Genomic DNA, 19,322 nt, shown 5'->3' with positions numbered 1-19,322 from the left:
GAGCAAATGCTGTAGTTTCTTTTGGTAACCCTCAGTGGGATCAGAGGGTAATAATGGTTTGTAGAAAATGGTGTTGGAGAGCTGCCGAGCAGCCTCTTGTTCATATTCCAAGACTGCTGAATTGGAATTAATTTGCAAATTGGATACAATTAATTTTGGCTTGAATAGAGACTGGGAGTGGTTGAGTCATTATAAAAAGTAACCTATTTCCCCTTGTTTATTCCTTTCCTGCCCCCCCCAACTGTTCCTCAGACATTCTTGTTAAACCCTGGATTTGTGCTGGAAATGGCCCACCTTGATTATCATACACATTGTAAGGAGAGTGATCATTTTAGATAAGCTATTGCCAGCAGGAGAGTGGGGTGGGGGGGAGAGAAAACCTTTTGTAGTGATAAACACCCATTTTTTCATGGTCTGTGTGTATAAAAACATCCTCACTGTTTTTCATGGTCTGTGTGTATAAAAACATCCTCACTGTATTTTCCACTTTATGCATCCGATTAAATGAGCTGTAGCTCACAAAAGCTTATGCTCATATAAATTGGTTAGTCTCTAAGGTGCCACAAGTACTCCTTTTCTTTTTGCGAATACAGACTAACACGGCTGTTACTCTGAAACCTGCCTAGGGAGTGTCACCCAGGTGTCATTATGTGAGAAATACAGATACATAGTCAATATTCATAACTTCATACACAAAAATGATACATGTGCACCAATAAGATAATCATATTCAGGAAATCATAACTTTTCCAATGACACCTTACATGCTCCATCTTGTACAAAATGCATCGTAATTATGCCATAATCATATAATAATAATATCACTATGAAGAATATGGGGTACAGTGTCACAGTATTGCCTCTGTATTTGACACTGGTGTGACCACTACTGGAATACTGGGTCCAGTTCCGGTGTCCATACTTCAAGAAGGCTATTTATAAATTGGAGACGGTTCAGAGAAAAGCCCCAACAAAGACTGAAGGATTGAAAAATATGCCTTTTATGAGACACTCAAGGAGCTCTGTCTATTTAGTTTATCAAAGAGAAGGTTGAGGAGTGACTTAATCAGTCTAAGTACCTACATGTGGAGCAGAAAATAGAGGGCTCTTCAGTCTAGCAGCCAAAGATATAACAAGATTCCATGGCTGGAAGTTGAAGCTAGACAAATGTGCACTAAAAATAAAGCATTTTTTTTAAATACAGTGAGGGTAATTAACCTTTGGAAAAAACTAGAATGGATTGTGGTACATACTCCATCACTGGTAATTTTTATATCAAGATTGTATATTTTCTTAAAAGATATTCTTATTTTCATTCCTGAGCATCTTTGCAGACACAGGGAGCAGTGCATTATCACCATTCATTCCTGTCCATGGTGTGTTCCTTCATTAAGCCCAGCCTGGTGATGTCCCTGCATACGATGTTGCACCATCTAGTCAGTGGTCGGCCTCTAAGGGTATGTCTATACTACCCGCTGGATCGGCAGGCAGTGATTGATCCAGCAGGGGTCGATTTATTGTGTCTAGTCTACACATAATAAATTGACCCCCGAGCACTCTCCCATCGACTCCTGTAGTCCACATTTGTGAGAGGTAGCAGGATCGTTGCCTGCATTCTCCAAGCCCCTTCTCTTTAGGGTGGGGAAGGATAGTTCAGTGGTTTGAGCATTGGCCTGCTAAACCCAGGGTTGTGAGCTCAATCCTTGAGGGGGCCATTTAGGGATCTGGGGCAAAAATTGGGGATTGGTCCTGCTTTGAGCAGGGGGTTGGACTAGATAACCTCCTGAGGTCCCTTCCAACCCTGATATTCTATGAGAGGCACAGGCAGAGTCGACAGGTGAGCAGCAGCAGCAGCCTCCTCACCAAAGTGAAGACACCGCGGTGAGTAGATCTAAGTGCGTAGACTTCAGCTACGTTATTCACATAGCTGAAGTTGCGTAACTTAGATCGATTTCCCCCTCACCCCCAGTGTAGACCAGGCCTAAGTCCAATTTACCTGTTTGCATTATTTTCTTTGACATCCTATCATTTGTTTGTCTTCTGAAGAGTAACCACAATTGTAATCTTTTTGATTGGACCCAATCCTGTATCCTGATTTCACATCCTACTCTCCTTCTAACTTCATTTGTTTTTAAAATCATTCCCTTTTTACACCGGCCATCTTTCAAAGAACTATCATCTCTGATGCCTGTTTCATTTAATGCAGCTGCTTCCAGACCACATAGTAATGCTGTTAGTATACTGTTAGTATCAAATGACACTTTTTTACTTTGGTACCAAACTTAATGTTTTCATCTGTCCATAACTTTGTCAATTTCTGTGCAGCACTTGTAGCAAAAGCACATTTCCATTTAACCTCATCTTTGATTGAACCATCAGTGCTGATCAAGCTTCCTAGGAACATACAAGATTTTACTTTTTCTATGACTTCACCACTGCTGCATTTCAATACTGCCTATAGTCTCTTTTCCAAGATGCAACCGCTTCCTCATTTGGTATTTATTGTAAATCCACGTTAACTATACCGATAGTTCAATGTAGCAAAGGGTATCATTAATTCAAATGTGTCTGTCAGTTGTAACGATGTCATCTACATAAACTAAGGAGTTTAACTCTAGATCACTCAATGTCATGCCCTCCAACTTGTCTAACATTCTTCATCTCCAGCTTAAGAACATGGGGAAAAGTGATGGTGATTTCATCCTCCCTTGTTTTACACCAAACTTGTAACTGAACTGGGTGCTTAATTTTCCACTGACTCTCATGGCACTGCAGGAGGCTTCATACAAAGCTTTGATAATTGCAATTATCTTATCTGGAACTCCATATGATTTTGTCACTTTGCATAATGCTTCCCTCCAAACCAAATCAAATGCCTTTGTGAAGCAGAAGCAAACAGCAAACACCTTTAATCTCCTTTCTTGTTTTTTTTCCCCTCTTAACTGTTGCAGTGTGCATATTTGAGGCAATTTAGGCCTAATCTGAAACCACACTGTTCCTCACTACTACTACTTCCTCTAAAAGTGTAATCTGACAATTACTTTCATCATGATATTTCCCAGTACTGACAATAAGCTTATACCTCTGTAATTATTTGGATTGGCAGGATTTCCTTTCTTCAATATTGGTACAACTATTGCCTTTAGCCAGTCATCTGGTACCTCCTCTTGCTCTCATACCTTCTTGAATATTTTTTCTAATGCTTTGATAGCACTTATCCTGAAAGCTTTTAGCAGCTCAACTGTTACATTGTCTATAGATGATTTAGTTGGGGATTGGTTCTGCTTTGAGCAAGGGGTTGGACTAGATGACCTCCTGAGGTCCCTTCCAACCCTGATATTCTATTATTCTATTCTTTCAGCTTTCCCATTGTTAATTGCTTCACTGCATTTTTTTATTTTTTCTTCTTCTTCTGATGGTGGTGGTTCAGTGCTGATATCCATTCTGCCTTGCAAGCTACCACTCATCTAGCTGTCTAGAATGCTTGCATCTGGATGCACTACGGGGTTCAGCACTTGGTCAAAATGCTCCTTCCATACTTCTAGCACCTCTTTTGGCATTTGTTGTAAGTTTACTGGTAGCCTTTCCTACCGCTTGCATCATTACCCCGATTTGTGCTTCCATACAATTTAACCTTTATGTATATTATTTTCACATCTTGTTTTCCTGATGCCTCCTCTAGATGCTCAACCTCTTCTTTCCAAGACTTTTGCTTGTCCAACCTTTGATTGATTCACTGCTTTGCAGAATGCTAAAATGATATCAAAAAGAGAAGCTCTAGTTCCGACAAGAATAACTTCAGGGAAGCCCTTTGGCTCGTATTTTGCAAGTGATTAGATCAGATGGTCACAATCATCCATTCTGACCTTAGAATCTATGACACTGAGATTTAGCTCTAGTAATGGAACAAAAAGCATGGACAGTAGAGAAAAAGAAATGGCAGGATTTCATCAGGGCTCGGATGCGTGGGACAACAGAGGGGTTTGTAAATTTATAGGTTATTTTTGATCATTTCATAACCATAAATGTAAATTTTTATAAACACAATTTACTCTGCACATACTGGGCTAGGTCCTTAACTGCCAGGGGCCTAGCCTACAGCAGAGCCAATCTACTGGCAACCTAACAAGTGCAGCCATCTGTGATAGAAGCTGTGTGACTGTGCCATCTGCTTGGTTGGTTGAAGGAGTCCTCCGGCTGAGACTTAAGTTCAGTAGCAGCAGCAGCAGTCCAGGGGCTGCTCAATGCATTCCCAGCCTGCAGCTGTGCTTGGCCCTTTCTCTGCCGCCACTGCCTCTAGCTTTGCTCCACCTCCAGCTAGTGCCTGATCCTGCTTGATCCCCAGTTTGTACCTGATCCTGCTCCAGGCCCTTAATTCTTTCTGACTCCTGGCTCCACCTTCTGACTGCAACTCTGGTTAACTTTTTGGCATAGGTTTTGGTTTCTGATGACCCTTGGCGTCGCTCCTGGACCTGCCTCATCTAGATTTATCTCCAACTGGTGGGCTGGAGTCTTGCTCCAACTACTAGGCAAGATGACACATGCCATGCTTGCCAGTGTTAGCTGATGTAGATTAGTGCAGTTCATCTGAAACCAATGAAGCCATCCTCAGCTGAGGAGCAGGCACAATATTTTGCATGGTTTGAGCCATCCTTAAGAAAGGAAGGGGTGCAGAACAAAGTAGTAGTACTTCATTTAACTCAGGGCACACCACTCATGCTCCTCCTGCTGCATTTGGGTGATAATGAGTTGATATTGGCACTCAGTTAATCTAGGTTTGAAAAACAAATGGAAATATGGATTAGAGTAAACAATGTGATTGGCCTGATGTTGATTCAGCATAAAACACAATGTTCTAGGAAATACACAAATATCCACCGATGCAGTGTTTGACAGACTGTGACATTTTTAAAGTGGATTTGATAAATACAAGCAACCTCACTGCTGCATATAGTGAACAATTGCATCAGATTGAGAGCTTCCTCCTCCCCAACCTCCCACATCACTCTTTGTATTTCTTCCTGTAGTGCTGCAAGCCTCAAGTACTGCACACCTATGTGCTGCCTAGTTAATTTGCTAAACCTTTCAGGGAGTAAATTTTCAATGTGGCTTTGCTTTTTAAAAAAGTCCCTGTAAAAAACAACAAAACAAAGTCAGAGGTATATAAATATTTATTTAACATCATTTGTTTGAACATTGCAATTACAAGACATGCGATGCAATGGGCAACTAATTCCAATTATCTGAAATAAATAATAACAAAACCAACAAGATCAAGCCCGTTAGTGTGGAAATCATGGCACTGGTGATCTGCGAGAAAACTATTTTCAGATGGACTCGTTACAAAAAAAATTGATTGTTTTATCGATTACTCTGAGTAAATCAAGGGATGCTGCATTTGAAACTGTTAATGTATCAGTGAGAGCTATGTCCTGCTTATAGTTCCAGACATCTGAAACTCCTATCAGAGCCCATAGGGGCATTGCATAAAAGTTGATGGCAGAATATTGTCCTGGGAGAGAATGGTGAATAGGGATAAACCTTTTCTGATGCTGTAGTGGAACTTAGAAAACAACTTCTTTGTCTGGTTAATGTGCTTCACAGTGCGGATCTGTTAGTGAGCACTGCAGTAAAGGAAACAAATGAAAGTGCAGATGTGTTAAAATCTTTTCCATCTAAGAAAGTTCCCCAATGAGCCTGACAAATTGGTTAAAGTTTTTTCACATGAGGGTGGTGGATGTTTAATCACCATTTTCTGAAGCAAAGGACTGCTTAAACGTAGACTGTCGTCTACTCTTAACCCATGACTAGCCAACTTGGGTGCTGGGGATCTCCCCCTCTCAGCAGTCTGCTTCTTATGCCTCTTCCTAGGCACCGAGGATGGTGAACGGTGCCGGGATTCAGGCACAGTAGGAGGCACGCTCCATGCTGATACTGAAGCACTCAGCGTCGAGTCTGAATGACCTAGCTCAGTTGGAGGTCTTAAGGCCACCTCCGTGAGTAGAAACTTTAGCTTGGCTTCATTATCTTTTCTTGTACAAGGCTCAAAGTCCCTGAAAATTTGGCAAAGCTCTGATATGAGCTATCCTGAGGCACTTCAAGTAACTTGAGCGTGGGTCGCTCAGGGGCCTAGCATTATTGCAGGAAATGCAGGCCTTGAAGCCCAGTGCCAGAGTCATCCCTCAACTCTGGGAATGGAATAAAACCCTCAGATGGGGTAAAAACCTAGCTAACTAAACTATTTATAATAGAATAAAAACACAGTCTACTGAGAGTACTTGCAGTTGCAAGAGCAAGAAGATCAGTTCCAGCAACTCTCATGGGGGGTTAAGAAGGAACTGAGGGGAGCTTGGAGTCAGCCGGGCCCTTTATACCAGCGGGCCATGGGTTGAGAACCGCTGGTATAAATGAATATCTTGTTTCATTGCACTGATACCAAGGTGAAATATATGTTATGCAAAGAACAAGTTCCAGCTGAGTTAAGCTTATTGCAACTGACTTGACTCCTCACATGCCTACCACCATGACATTTCTGATGACGCCCTTTGCTGTGCTAGCAATGTCAGCCATCGAGCTTAGAATTTTCACCCCCTACCAAAAGGTATAAAATAAGGAAGTTAAGAGTGTAGATTTCTCAGGCCTGGTTTATTTAGCTGAAGGAAACAAAATCCTTTGGTTCCATGATGATTCTAGCTGGCTGCATGTGCTCTTACCCTCAATAATTCTTAAGGGCTGCACTCCAGAAACAGGAGAACTATATGTTAAAAATATCTGTGCACATCTTTTATAAGGCCAGTTTAGGTACCAAAATTCCTAAATGTGCACACACATGCAGTGGGTACACTTAAAAAGTTCATAGCAGTTCCGGATTACTGATTCTAGTGGTATTCTCCATTGTTAGTACAAAGGAGACATTTGAAGTATCTAAAAACTGAATTCACTTTTAAGGGTCTGAAAGACTCCCATTAACATCAGTGGTATTTGGATCAGACCAAAAGTTTGCTCATTGTATTTACATGTGCACACAAAGCCTGATGGTCTGGGCTTATGTAAAATATGGGCACAGTCTGGTAATGGCAGAGGCACCCAAGTGAGTTCTGAGACACAGCAGGGAGAATTATAAGAGATTCACCACTCTTCCCGCAGTTCCTCTAGCTTCCTGAATTTATCCCACATTCTAGTATGAAAATTGCTAGGAATGCAGCAGGCCTGGGAGCAGTGCCAGTAACCTGGGGTACCCATCCATATGATGGACAACAATTGATCTAGTACAGCACAGTACATGGCATAAATGCAAGGAAGCTTGTAATAGTGCAGTCGCAACAGTGTGAATATATACAATTGGAATAAGGTAAATTGGTTTAACTATACTGACTTATTTACATTTGAAACCTCCATCTAATGAGTGGTTGTTGGTTTTTTTAGGTTTCTACCACATTTATACAAAAATAAACTTAGATAGAAGAATACAGAGTATTTCTTTCTGATAATGCCCAACTACAGAAGCTTTATTCTTCCTTTGTTTTTGCATGGGTCCAATGATTCTACAGTTCTATACAAAGAATCATTTTTGTGAGCACTAAGGAGAGATATGGAGAAATTTATAGCAGAAATGTAGGAACATACATGTTTTTCTTCTTCTTCATCAGACTTCTTTTGTCTGAAGAAAAAGAAACAGTAAATTAAGTTTGATTTTCATGGAATTTTCATGCATGTTTATCATAACACGGATTAGGAAATGCCTTTTGGTTGTCCTTTAGAACAGTTATTCAATTTTGCATTTATTTTTGTTCTCAATATATTTCTATTTCTTTCATGAATATGGGCTCCCACAAGTTCCCAAAATACTACCCATAAATGTCCAGGGATATTAAGCAAAGATTTTATGGCTAAGATGACAAAGTATTTACTTTATATATTAGATAAAATGATTTCAAATGCCACACAAGTTGTAGTTTTATTACATTCTTCTTTTTTACTCTTATTGTCTAAAGTATCAACATAGTGTCAACATTCTGTTATGTAATTGATGAAAAACAATCTGCATTTTTAAACATAAATGTTTCTGAATGTTGATAAAGGAAAACATCGTATAATGTATGAAATGATTATTAGGACATTTGTATGGTGATTTACCTGTCTGACTGAGGCTTCACTGAAAACTAAACAAAAAACAGTACACGCTTACCTGAATTTCCTTCTCTAGATGTTTCAGAAGCACAAATACTTCTTTTGTGTCACACACCAAGGTGTAGCCAGTGCAACCTAGGGATCAGAGCAGGAGTCTGACCTAGTGGTCAGAGCAGAATCAGAGGCACGGTCAGGAGGCAAGCCTGTGATCTAGAACCAGGAACCAGAACAGAACCAAAGGGCAGAATTGGAGTTATGGTCAGGAGACAAGCCAGTGGTCAGACCCATAAGTCTGGAATCAGAAGTAGGCAGGAACTAGGGCTGAAGCGGAGCTTGCCAGGGTTGGAGCAAGGGCTGGGCAGGAAGCAGGTCTGAAGGTGTGGAATGCATTGAGCAGCTGCTGTGCTGCTGTTGCTACAAAAAATAAATGGTGATCTGTTGGCTCTTCTGACCCATTAGGAAGCACAATAAAAGACACACACCTGGCCCATGTCAGCTGGCTCAGAATCAGGCTTCAAGGCTATCCAATTGCAGTGTAAGGGCTCAGGCTGGGCCTTGGGCTCTGCGAAGGGGAAGGGTTCTATCCTGACTCTGAATGTCTATACTGCAGTTTTATAGCCCTGCAGCCTGAGTCAGCTGGCATGGACCAGCTGTGGGTGTTTTAGTGCATTGAAAACATAGTGAGGGTTTATAACACTCAGATGAGCTCATTGGTTTGCTCGGCAACCGAGCCCAGAGGCAGCTGCATTCCTGACATCTTAGTGAAGAGAAGTGTCATCAAACTTTGTTCCCCTTTTCAAACCAGATCCTCTGCTTTATCTCTTTTATCTATAATTTTAGTATCATCTCAGACATTCAACTCACTTTTTTCTCTTCTCACATCTCTTCCATCTATAAATTTGCCTGTTACCACCCCTGCAACTCTGTAAGCCATTTCATCAACTCTAACCGTGCTGGAATCCTCTTCCAATACTTATCTCATCTTGCCTTGAATATTGCAGCTCCTTTCCCTGTGGCCTCTGCAGCTGTCAGTTCTCCACAAAAGAAGAAAAGAAATAGTTCTGCCTCAGTGACACAACACATGAGCATCATAAACAGTGGGGAGTTGGGTGGGCACAATCCATCACTCAGTAAGGCAAGTAAGTACACAACTTAAGAGTTTGTTTTATTGTATTGTTAAAGTAAAAAAGCTGCTATGAACTATCAAAGATCAACAACATAGATTTTAGCACCATTATTATACATATTAACACCTAGTCTAGGAAAACACTGCAGGAAATGGCTACATGAACATCATACATAGCACACAATGAAACAGATCTGCCCATGTTTGGATTAGGAACTATAGAAATCTGGATTGATGATGCCAGTTCAAGCCAGCAAACCTCTCATGTAATACATGACTCAGATACCATGTCATTTCTTAGGTATTCAATACTACAGTGACGAGCATGAGATGGATAGGCATATAGATCAAATGGCTGCAGCTGACCTATGTTACAATGTTCTCTTTCACCTATTTATCTCTAGAACCATAATGGCCTGGTTTTTCAGAAATGCTGAGCAACCAAAACGCCGTTAGAAGTCAATGGGAGCTGTCAGTGCTAAGCAACACTGAAAATTATGCTCTTTGGCTTTAGCTTTTTTCTTTAGCTCTGTGGAGTAAATGAATGTGATTTGAGGAAAGCTTAAGACACCCTGCTCAAACCTTTGATATGGACAAATATTGGATTGCATGTTTACACTCTGGAGACTGTTTGAGACTATCAGCATTGTCCAGACTAGCCTCTCCAAAACAAATGTCACAAAACCTGCAATACTGTGTGTTAAAGGGTTTGAGAGTGACAGAACACAATGAATGAAACCGCAGGATTATTTGGAGCATCAATTTTGAATGTGGTTTACCACCAAATCTCTGAGCACTTGATTTACTGTGTCAGTCAAGAATACAATGGAATATGGCAGTACAGAGTAGTGGCACACTCTGTACGATTCACACTGATTAGGCTTGTTCACTACGTGTTTTCTGTCTGACAACAATGGTATTGAAAATATATAAGGGGCAGCAAATAATTTCTGTGGATGCTTCCCATTCCACAAAGCCCAGAATATTCTGAACTAACTCCAGGCAAACAGGAGCTTGCCAAAACATTAGTTCAAGCAGGTGGTTCCAATTCATAGGACTTCTACCTTCTCTGTGCTTGAGAGGTTCCTGGAACAACAAAAAGCCTCATATGCCTATGTTGGCAAGTGTAAGAGTTGAAAGGCAGCTGTTATCCTCTCCTCCACCCACTGGAATCTTCTTGCCAGATTAGTTAGCACCAGAACTATTAGTTAGCATTTGAACTGGCCACCTGGGAAGGCTGCTATAATAATGCAACTATAAACCATGTGCTGCCACTTATCTTAGTGCCTCTTACTGAGAAAGGAAAAAAATGAATTTGAAGAATTTCTTACCTGTTAATTTGGTTTCTCCACATGTCTTATTATATCCACCCATCCAAGTACAACTTTTCTTTCCAGCCGATGGACGCAGGAAAAGTGTAAAGCGTGTGTGATGTCACACCTGCTATGAAGAGAGGTGCCCAAGGGATTAGATTCAGTTCTAAGCTTCTCATGTTTTCCTAGCTCTCCACTTTTAAAATAATATTATTTAATCCCCTAACTCCCTCTTGCTCCTGTCTGTTGTTACCTACCTGTATCAAAAACGTTTCAGACAAATCATCACATGGGACATTAGAACCCAGTCCTGAAGCACAATTCAACCCAGTCGGTTTTCTTCTCCCTTCTCGCTGTTTAATTTTATTTTTGTTTTGTTATGGCAAATCTTAACCATAGAAAATAACAAATATATAATTACAGAAAGCTGACAAGTTAAAATTCATTTTTTTCCACACATAATATTCCATCTCTTAAATACAGAGTGGCTACAACTGAAATACTTGACTCCCACTGTAAAATCCAGCTCCAGTACTTACTTGCTATGGGTGTAACAACTCCCTGACCAGATACATACAAGCACAAGGGGTGATCAGTAGAAACTGAACCTACCACTGTCAGCACCAAAGCACAGCTATCTACCGTTTGAGGTGAAAAAGAATTCTATCACTAGGCTCTTATCCCTTATATGGACCAGCCACTCGAGGACCTTAACAAACCTGTTCCATAGATACCCTAATGCAGGAGTGAGCAAACTTTTTGGCCCAAGGGCCACATCTGGGTGGGGAAATTGCATGCAGGGCCATGAACGTAGGGCTGGGACAGGGGGTTGGGATGCAGGATAGAGTGCGGAGTGTGGGAGTGGGTGCAGTGTGCAGGAAGGGGCCCAGGGCAAAGGGTTGGGGCACAGGAGGTTGCGGGGTATACAAGCGGGCTCAGGGCAGGGGGTTGAGGTGCAGGAGGGATGCGGGGTGCAGCAGGGGGGCTCAAGGCAGGGGTTTAGGGGGCTCAAGGCAGGGCACTGGAGTGCAGGAGGGGGTGCGGGATGCAGGAGGGGGGTTGGGGTGTGGGGTGCTGGAAAGGGCTTAGGGCAGGGGGTTGAGGTGCAGAAGGGGTGTGGGAGGGGTGTGGCAGGGGGCTGGGGTGCAGGAGAGGTTCGGGGTGTGGGTTCTGACCCGGCGCCAATTACCTGGAGTGGCTCTGGGGTGGCAGTGGCGTGCAACGCGGCTAAGACAGTCTCCCGGCCTGCTCTGGCCCTGCGCCACTCCCGGAAGCAGGTGGCACCTCGTTCCTGCGGCCCCTGGGGGAGCAGAGGGCTCTGTGCACTGTCCTCACCTGCAGGTACCTCCCCTGAAGCTCCCATTGGCTGCAGTTCCCTGTTCCCGTCCAATGGGAGCTGTGGGGCTGGAGGGGGTGCCTGCAGGCGAGGGCAGTGCACAGGGCCCTCTGCCCTCCCTCCCCCAGGGGCCGCAGGGACTTGGTGCCAGCCACTTCCAGCAGTGGCACGGAACCCACAGCACCACAGGGCAGGCAATCCCACAGGCCAGATCCAAAGTCCTGACAGGCCAGGTCCGGCCCAGGGGCTGTAGTTTTCCCACCCCTGCCCTAATGGTTTTACAAAATCACTACAGACCTATCATATATTTATGTCATTCCTGGAGGTATACTCTTGGGCTACACTAACAATAATGCCACGACATCAGACAGTCAGGAATGAATGCTCGAAAGGAGTTTGAATTGTTCAATTGCCATTGAAATCAGTTGAAGTTAGGAGCCTAAATAGAAGTTAGGAACCAGCTCCATTTGAGCATTCAACCCTCAGTGTCTTTCCCTGTCAGTCCTGGAATTAATGGTTGCATTACTTGTACTTCTACGAGTGATTGTATTCAAATAATAGCTGCCAACTCACTCAGTGGAAGTCTGGTTAGCATGCAACTTGACTTACCTCTTTAGGCCCACTACTCAGAAGTGGCCGAAGCCTGCGGAGAGAGACAGATTGTTCCTTGTTTCCAACATACTCTTGATTGTTGAAAGACCGTTTCAGAAAATGGTTTGCAGATGTTAGAATTACAGCCTTTAGCCTCCACCTTTGTTCCATGCTTTCGTAAAATTAGGTATTCTGGGCCACATTCTTCTCTCCGTTACACCAGTGCAAATCCAGGGAAGCTTAATAGGCATTGTTGGAATTACTCCAGATTTAAACTGGCAAAGTTGAGCTCAGAATCTAGCCTTTTGTGTTTAAATTACTGTAACTCAGGATGAAAAATGAAAAGATTCATAAAATATTATCCAGATGATCTGCGCTGATATAAATCTGAAATGCTCTAATTTAGGAACATTACCAAATAATTTAATTATTGCCCTTCTACTTCACCTATTTCTCTTTTGTTGCTTTGTAACTCCCACATCCGCTTGGTTATTTTAGTCAGTGCCAGAAAATTACTGTGACCTTCTTTATCTGAACTCTCGTCAGAGGCTGCCTAGTTTTCTCCAGGTTGGGTTTTTTTTTTTTTTTTTTTTTTTTGGCCTTCTCCATCTCCCCTCAAACCAGGAAAATAGCTCTTGAAAGCAGAACAGTTACTATAGCAACCTCCTGGCAGCTTCCTCACAGTGTGTCTCAGACTGAGCAACAGTGTTGATTCCTGAGGCTGGGTGGGAGGGGGTGGGGCTCTGAGGAGGTAAAGGAAGGTTACTGTGCACTTATTTAATATGCAAAACCACTTACTGCAATGCTGGATGAGCAGTGAATAAGTGCAAACAAAGCTATGCTTGATCTGCTAACATGGACTTTACACACAAGTTGCTCTGTCCAGGGATGCAAATGGTTGGCTCAATGAGATATTTTGCAATAAGACTGCAGGAGACACAAGAAGTAATACTGAGTGCATTCAGTAGTACAACTGTATTTTTGTAATTGCCTATTGACACTATGGAGAGAAAGAAATAGGGCAGTTAAATCCAGATTTCTATCTTTCTATCTTTGTTCTGTTCAAAGGAACATACAGCACTGAATCACAGTGACAGCGTTTGCCCAGAAGACTCAACACCCTGAAGTTCAAGTTTGCATCAATTAAACTTCATGTATGACAAACCAATATGTTCTGATGTGAATGAGTGTAATGTATAATGTGGCTTGTATTTATACAAATCATAAGGCTCAGTAAGCATCTATCACTGAACAAAGGGACAGCAAAATGGTGCAAACAATGAAATCCACTTCCTGGGGCCTGGTCAGGTTGGAAATTGATTCCACAGAGAACAGGGGTCTGTGTGTTGACAGCATTCACCTGCCTTGGAAATGAGAAGGCCATTTACCCTGGGGAGGAAAGGATAACCAACCTCTTGCATAATTGCCATTAGCTCTGCACTGCAAAGAGACTTATCTGAAAGTCTGCAGGAAATGAACTCTGTCCTCACCGGCAGGTGTCACTGGGGTTTTAGGGCATTGCATACCTTCTGGGCTTAGAGGACACAATTCAAAAGAAAGCTAAAGTAAGAGTATTAACAATACTGAATTTAAAAATAAGTTGTTGGGAGGGGTTTCTTCGGTGGGTGGCAGGAAGCCAAACTGTTCTAATGAATGCTTCTTGCTAACTGGGAAAAGCTGGCTCAGTTCATTAATACTGGCCCTTTCCCCCAAGCCTGAAGAGAAGTGTGCAAAATATTGTAGGTCTGGAGAAGCCTCAGAGCTATCAGAGTCATGAAAGACATATTGAGCCCCTCCCTTCCAAAAAAAAATGGAGGGAGAAATATACAGAGGCAAGGGGGAATCATGGCAAAATCTCAGTGATTATCTGAGAGATTTCATACAATATTATAATGTTGATTTGGTTGATACAGCTGCACTCTAAGGAAATCAAACCATGGGTAGATAGCATTTGCTATACACATTTACTGAACCACTCATTTACTCCACCAACCAATCAGTTCACCTACTCATCCTGTACAGAACATGCAAAGAACAGCTATGCTTAAATTTGTGATGTCAGAACGAGATGTTTGAAAAAGTATAGGGTGTGGGAGCAGCGGCGAGGGGGTGGTATTTCAATGGAGAGATGTCAATATCTGTGTACTGGTTCATTCTCTTTTTCTGGCATGCCTGCTCCATGTTTCCTGTCTTTTTAGTGTTCTCAAAACAATTATTTGCTAGCTGGAAGAGAGATTAAATTGGAGTATTGGTTTGTTGATAGAAATGTATCAACATTCTGATTGGTTTTAATAAGCAAAGTAAACTTGTTTGTACTAGTATATATTATACTGTATATAATCATGAAATTGTTACAGTGAAAAATATAAATGTTGCTTTGACTTGTTCAGTGCTTTGATGTTTTATCCAAGTATTAAGGTCCTGAGTCCTATTCCCCTGGGGCAAATATGTGGTTTAGCTGACAGCCCTCAGATCTGTATGTTTACAGCACACAGATTTGTTTAAGATTGGGTGCGATGTAAATGTAGTCTGTGTCTTTGATGAGGGTTATTTGTTCCATATAGGGGAAGGTAGTCTGCAAGTTCTTTAAAAATGTTATACTGTCTTAGATGTTTTTAGATTTTTCACTTATATTTCATGATTCCTATTCCTTCAGTTATTAAACTCCATAACTATTGCCTATTGGTATGACTGAATTAATCTAATTTTCCTATGTTAAGCTCTGAGAAAATGATTGAAATCAGGCTTACCCCAGCCATGAATCTGCAAGCACCTTTAGAACACAGTTAGTAATATATTAACATGGAGAAGGGAAGTGGCTCCAAGTAATAGATACACACTGACTGCATGTGATACTTAGCACTGAGGAACACAGGATTTAAAAGTAGTGGGTCCAAAATGGTATTTTAATCTCTCACTACCTGCCTAAGTGTGTAGAATCTTCATACTGAATTCTCTAATAAGCTGTCAGCTTTGAAGATAAATATTGAATCAGGATTGGTAAGGGAGGATGCACTGTTCACAGAACAGCACTTTCAACACTTTGTTATGAAGCTGCACACAGAGGAGCTTTTGAGATGGTTGCCATTAGAAACTGAGCCATGGTCGCTAGGGCTGTGGTCATGCTGCAGTCCCCACCCCCACCTTCCCCTCAACACGCTCCTCCGGCTTAATTGACTGACCTTGCCATGGTTGGCTGAGCTGAACTTTGAGGCTCTGCAAAGTGTTTTACGTTACTGAGCTACAGTGCTGAAGGTGTGAGCATACAGAAGGGTGATGCCAAGTTATGGGCAGGCGTTTTCCTCAGCTGAAGAGCTGTCCAATCAAACCAAACTTTGTTTGATTTAATATTATCCAGGAGGAACATAACAAATAATAAATCTACATGAAAGAGGGAATGCCTCTTCTGCAGCTGATTTAGATTGGAATACAACATTTACTTCAGGCTATTGTGAAGAGAATGCTCTATTGACCTATTTTGACACCCAGACAGGGAGGTGATTACATCAGTCAGAAGCTGACAATTTTTGTTACCAAATTGACACACTATAATTTTAATAGTATGCTTTCTTTGAATCGTCACTTGACTGTTTTGTATTAGCAATTGTGCTCAACATTAGATATTTTATATAGTATATTAGAGCTCAACAATATGGTGTATTAGCCATCAACATCGTGTTCTTTATGTATGAGAAAATGATTGTGTATGTGAGCCTGATGAAATTTTTCCTGCGAAAGTTTGCATTGTATTGTGATGGTGAGAAATCTTGAGTGTAAAGCCCCATTTTTAGGCTTGGAAGGCTTAGATTTTTATTGGTAAATGTCAGTAAATGTTGATTTCACCGTACACACACACAAACCAACAAAAAAAATCCATCAATGATAATTGAAATGTGCAGATAAGTAAATAAAAACAATGCTACTTGAGAACTTGTTTGTTTTAAGAATGTTTGCTTTCTATATTTTGACATGTAATGTTGACTATATGAATTTTTACAAAGCTTTAATTTTTTGAATCTCAGCATCTCCTGTCACTATTGTCTGACCTCCCCTGCGATAATTTCTCACGCCTGTGAAAAGTGAATTGATAAAAATAAAAAAAGCTTAAAACCCATAATTTTGCACAACTGTGAACACATACATTGAAAAAAAAACCCATAAAAATAAACATTGATATTATCTGTCAGTTTTTAAAAATCAGATTTTACCAAGCCTACCCCCATGTTAGTTTCCTCCACTTCCCAGGTAGGGGTCTGATCCTTCAACAGTGAAGTCAACTGAAGCTTTCTCATTTTCTTCAATGGGAACAGGATGTCCTATGCATCTGTCACAGTTCAAGGCAACTGCACTTGTATTTCTCCTCTGTGGTCCAGCAAGAGCAACCACTCCCGGGCTTGCTGCTCCCTAGCTGTTTCCTCTCCTGGGTGGAGATCTGCATCTCACTCCCTTCTGACTGGGATATTTCCAGGCTACACAGTTTCCTACCATACTGTTATTCACGGAAGAGACATGTTGCCCAAGCACACTGGTTGCTTTCTCTTCAGAGATAGTTAACAGGGTAACTTCCCACAGTTGTAAGTTACCACAGTTTTTGATGCAAGCCTATTTTATTCTTATGGTAAAGCACTACAGAGAAAACAGATTAAAAACAATAAAAACCTGTGCATGTGCTAATAAGCTTACCAGAGATCATCCCAACCTATCCTTGGCTCTGGCAGGAGCAGTCCTTCCAAATCCCACCCATCCTTGTGGTTTCAAGTTCATCACAGCTTTAGCTCAGAAGAAGCCCCCAGTCTTATAAGACCTTTTAGGCCCAGTCCTTCCAACCCTTACCAAAGGATTGGGTCCCTCAATGTACCAAAGGCTGTGTCCATTTGCTGGATCAGGAAGGAGGCCCTTAGCCTGTTTAAAACCAGGCTATTTATCAAAAAAACCTTTCTTTGTTATTTTGTCCATGGAGTATCCAGTTTGAAGTAGTATATGCCAGCCTCTTCAGAGGGTGGAACCAGAGCAGCTGGATAACCAGGGGGATTACATTAGCAACCCCCTCCTCCTAGAGGAGTTACATACAGTACCACAAGAACACAAACACAATTGCGTTCTTAATGCAATGAACCCGAAGGCATTAGCTTAATTCGTTAAGGTTTAACTTAATTCAACAAAGTTTATTTTAATTCCACAAGGTGTGTCCAGGATATTGTCAGCCTGGCACTATATTCACTGACACAGAGGGCCTGATCCTGTGTGATATTAAGCCTCTCCCAAGTTGGGAGGGGAAGGTGCTCAACTCTTTGCAGGATCAGGTCTTGAATTAGTTCATATGGAAGCCATTCTTCATCACAGAGACTTACTAACGGCACTACTTCTGGTATTATTGATACACAGCGGAACAGTAACAGGTATGTGGACCAATGAGGGAAGGGTCAATGGAAGGTGGGCAAAGGTCTGGAAAATGTTCTGCTGAGGTCAATACTGCATTGGGAGCACTGACCTAAGGATCTTAGCCAATTCTAATTTCATCATCTATGGGTCAAACTCTGTGCTTGTGGATCAGCTGAGAGGGATTAGCATTCCCAGCAACCAGAAATCCATGAGGTGGGCTTAGTAGCATGCTTTGCTATTGCTCTGAAAAGGAGCAGTTTGCACCCCAGGGGTGCCCATAACACGGACCACAGGGGAAATTTTCGAAGGCACCAATAGCAGTCAGGTGCCTAACTCCCACTAAATTTCAATAATTTGAAAATCTCCCCCTCCAGGATACTGACACATGCTAGCTCTCCTCGGGACTAGACATATCCCCTAGCCAGCATACCATGCTGCCTTGGCGTTGTAGTCCACAAGCAAGCACAGTAGTTAGCTCACCTCCTTTTGTTAGGAAGACTCCAGTTCTGATACTTGAAAGAAGGGAAGAGGGCTTTTAAATCTTCATCCCCATAACACTAGGGCCCCAGTTCAACAAAGCATATGCTTAAGCCCATCCCTGCTCAGGAAAGCTTATTAGCACATTCTCCAGTTTGAGCATGTCAGTCAGTGGAACTTCAGGAAATACTTAGGTTCTGAATCAAGAACTAATTCTATACCTCAGTGCCTACAGAGCCACTGGATCTGAGTGGGTTGGGTGTGTAAGGTAGGAACAGTATGGGGAAAAGTGTTTTAGTTAAAAGTTTACTCACTCCTAAATCAGTGTGAGAGGACTGCGGTTTTCCTCTTTTGTTTTGTTTTTAACATCAATTGTAAAACCAAAATTTAAGAGCAAATGTATGAATTCAAATGTCATATTTGAGAAAATCAGAAGAAATGCTGATTGACAAAAATAGCTGTTTTTTAAAAAATCTGTAAACAAAACATTCAAAATAAAGCTATTTTAAGGCTACCTGAAGTAAGTATATGCAGCAGGATTTAAAGGTAAGGTTTGAAAAGAATTGTCTTACAGAGATGCTGAAATATCCATTGATGTGATCCATGGTGGTATTCAAGATGTCAAAAAAGAATCAGAAAGGTAACATTTTCATACCATTGTAGTGCAGGCCTGTCCTCTGTATGTGCCCCTGTAGCTGGATGTGGTGCATCTGAAGAGATCTGGATCAATTTCCCTGCAGCCTGGAGTATAATTAAGCTTCATGTATTAAGGAGCACCTTCCACTGAGAGTATCATTTATTTAACAGAAAACCCACACAAAGTACAAAGAAAACCATTTATCTCTGCTTCCTTCTGTGAGAGACTCAATCTGTTTGCCATCACCTGCATCCACTATTTACCTTGGTCCAGGCTCCTTCTAGTTTTCCCATCCTAGCAACGCAGCTTCTGTTCAGCTCGGGCTCCCCT

The 19,322-nt window shown here is 41.7% G+C and overlaps 2 long non-coding RNA genes across 3 annotated transcripts in view; one reads left to right on the top strand and one right to left on the bottom strand.

The window, feature by feature from the left end:
• Positions 1 to 16,390, top strand: part of LOC142072367 (uncharacterized) — a 230,362-nt gene extending 213,972 nt beyond the window's left edge. Inside the window, exon 3 of the long non-coding RNA XR_012668769.1 lies at positions 13,565 to 16,390. This is a non-coding gene — a long non-coding RNA (uncharacterized LOC142072367). The remainder of the gene's footprint in view (positions 1 to 13,564) is intronic.
• Positions 5,172 to 13,207, bottom strand: LOC125637617 (uncharacterized). 2 transcript variants are annotated; one of them, XR_007357006.2, is made up of 4 exons: positions 12,515 to 13,207; positions 10,588 to 10,699; positions 8,189 to 9,164; positions 5,172 to 7,660 (listed from the first exon to the last, which is right to left on the bottom strand). It is a non-coding gene; the product is annotated as an uncharacterized LOC125637617 (long non-coding RNA). The 2 variants fall into 2 exon arrangements; XR_012668764.1 differs by having other exon boundaries at positions 10,588 to 10,696.
• Positions 16,391 to 19,322: the final 2,932 nt, after the last annotated feature.

This window comes from Caretta caretta, chromosome 1, assembly GCF_965140235.1.
Source record: "Caretta caretta isolate rCarCar2 chromosome 1, rCarCar1.hap1, whole genome shotgun sequence".
NCBI lineage: Eukaryota > Metazoa > Chordata > Testudines > Cheloniidae > Caretta > Caretta caretta.
Note: the sequence above shows the minus strand (reverse complement) of the source record. Positions and strands in the feature narration are given on the sequence as shown.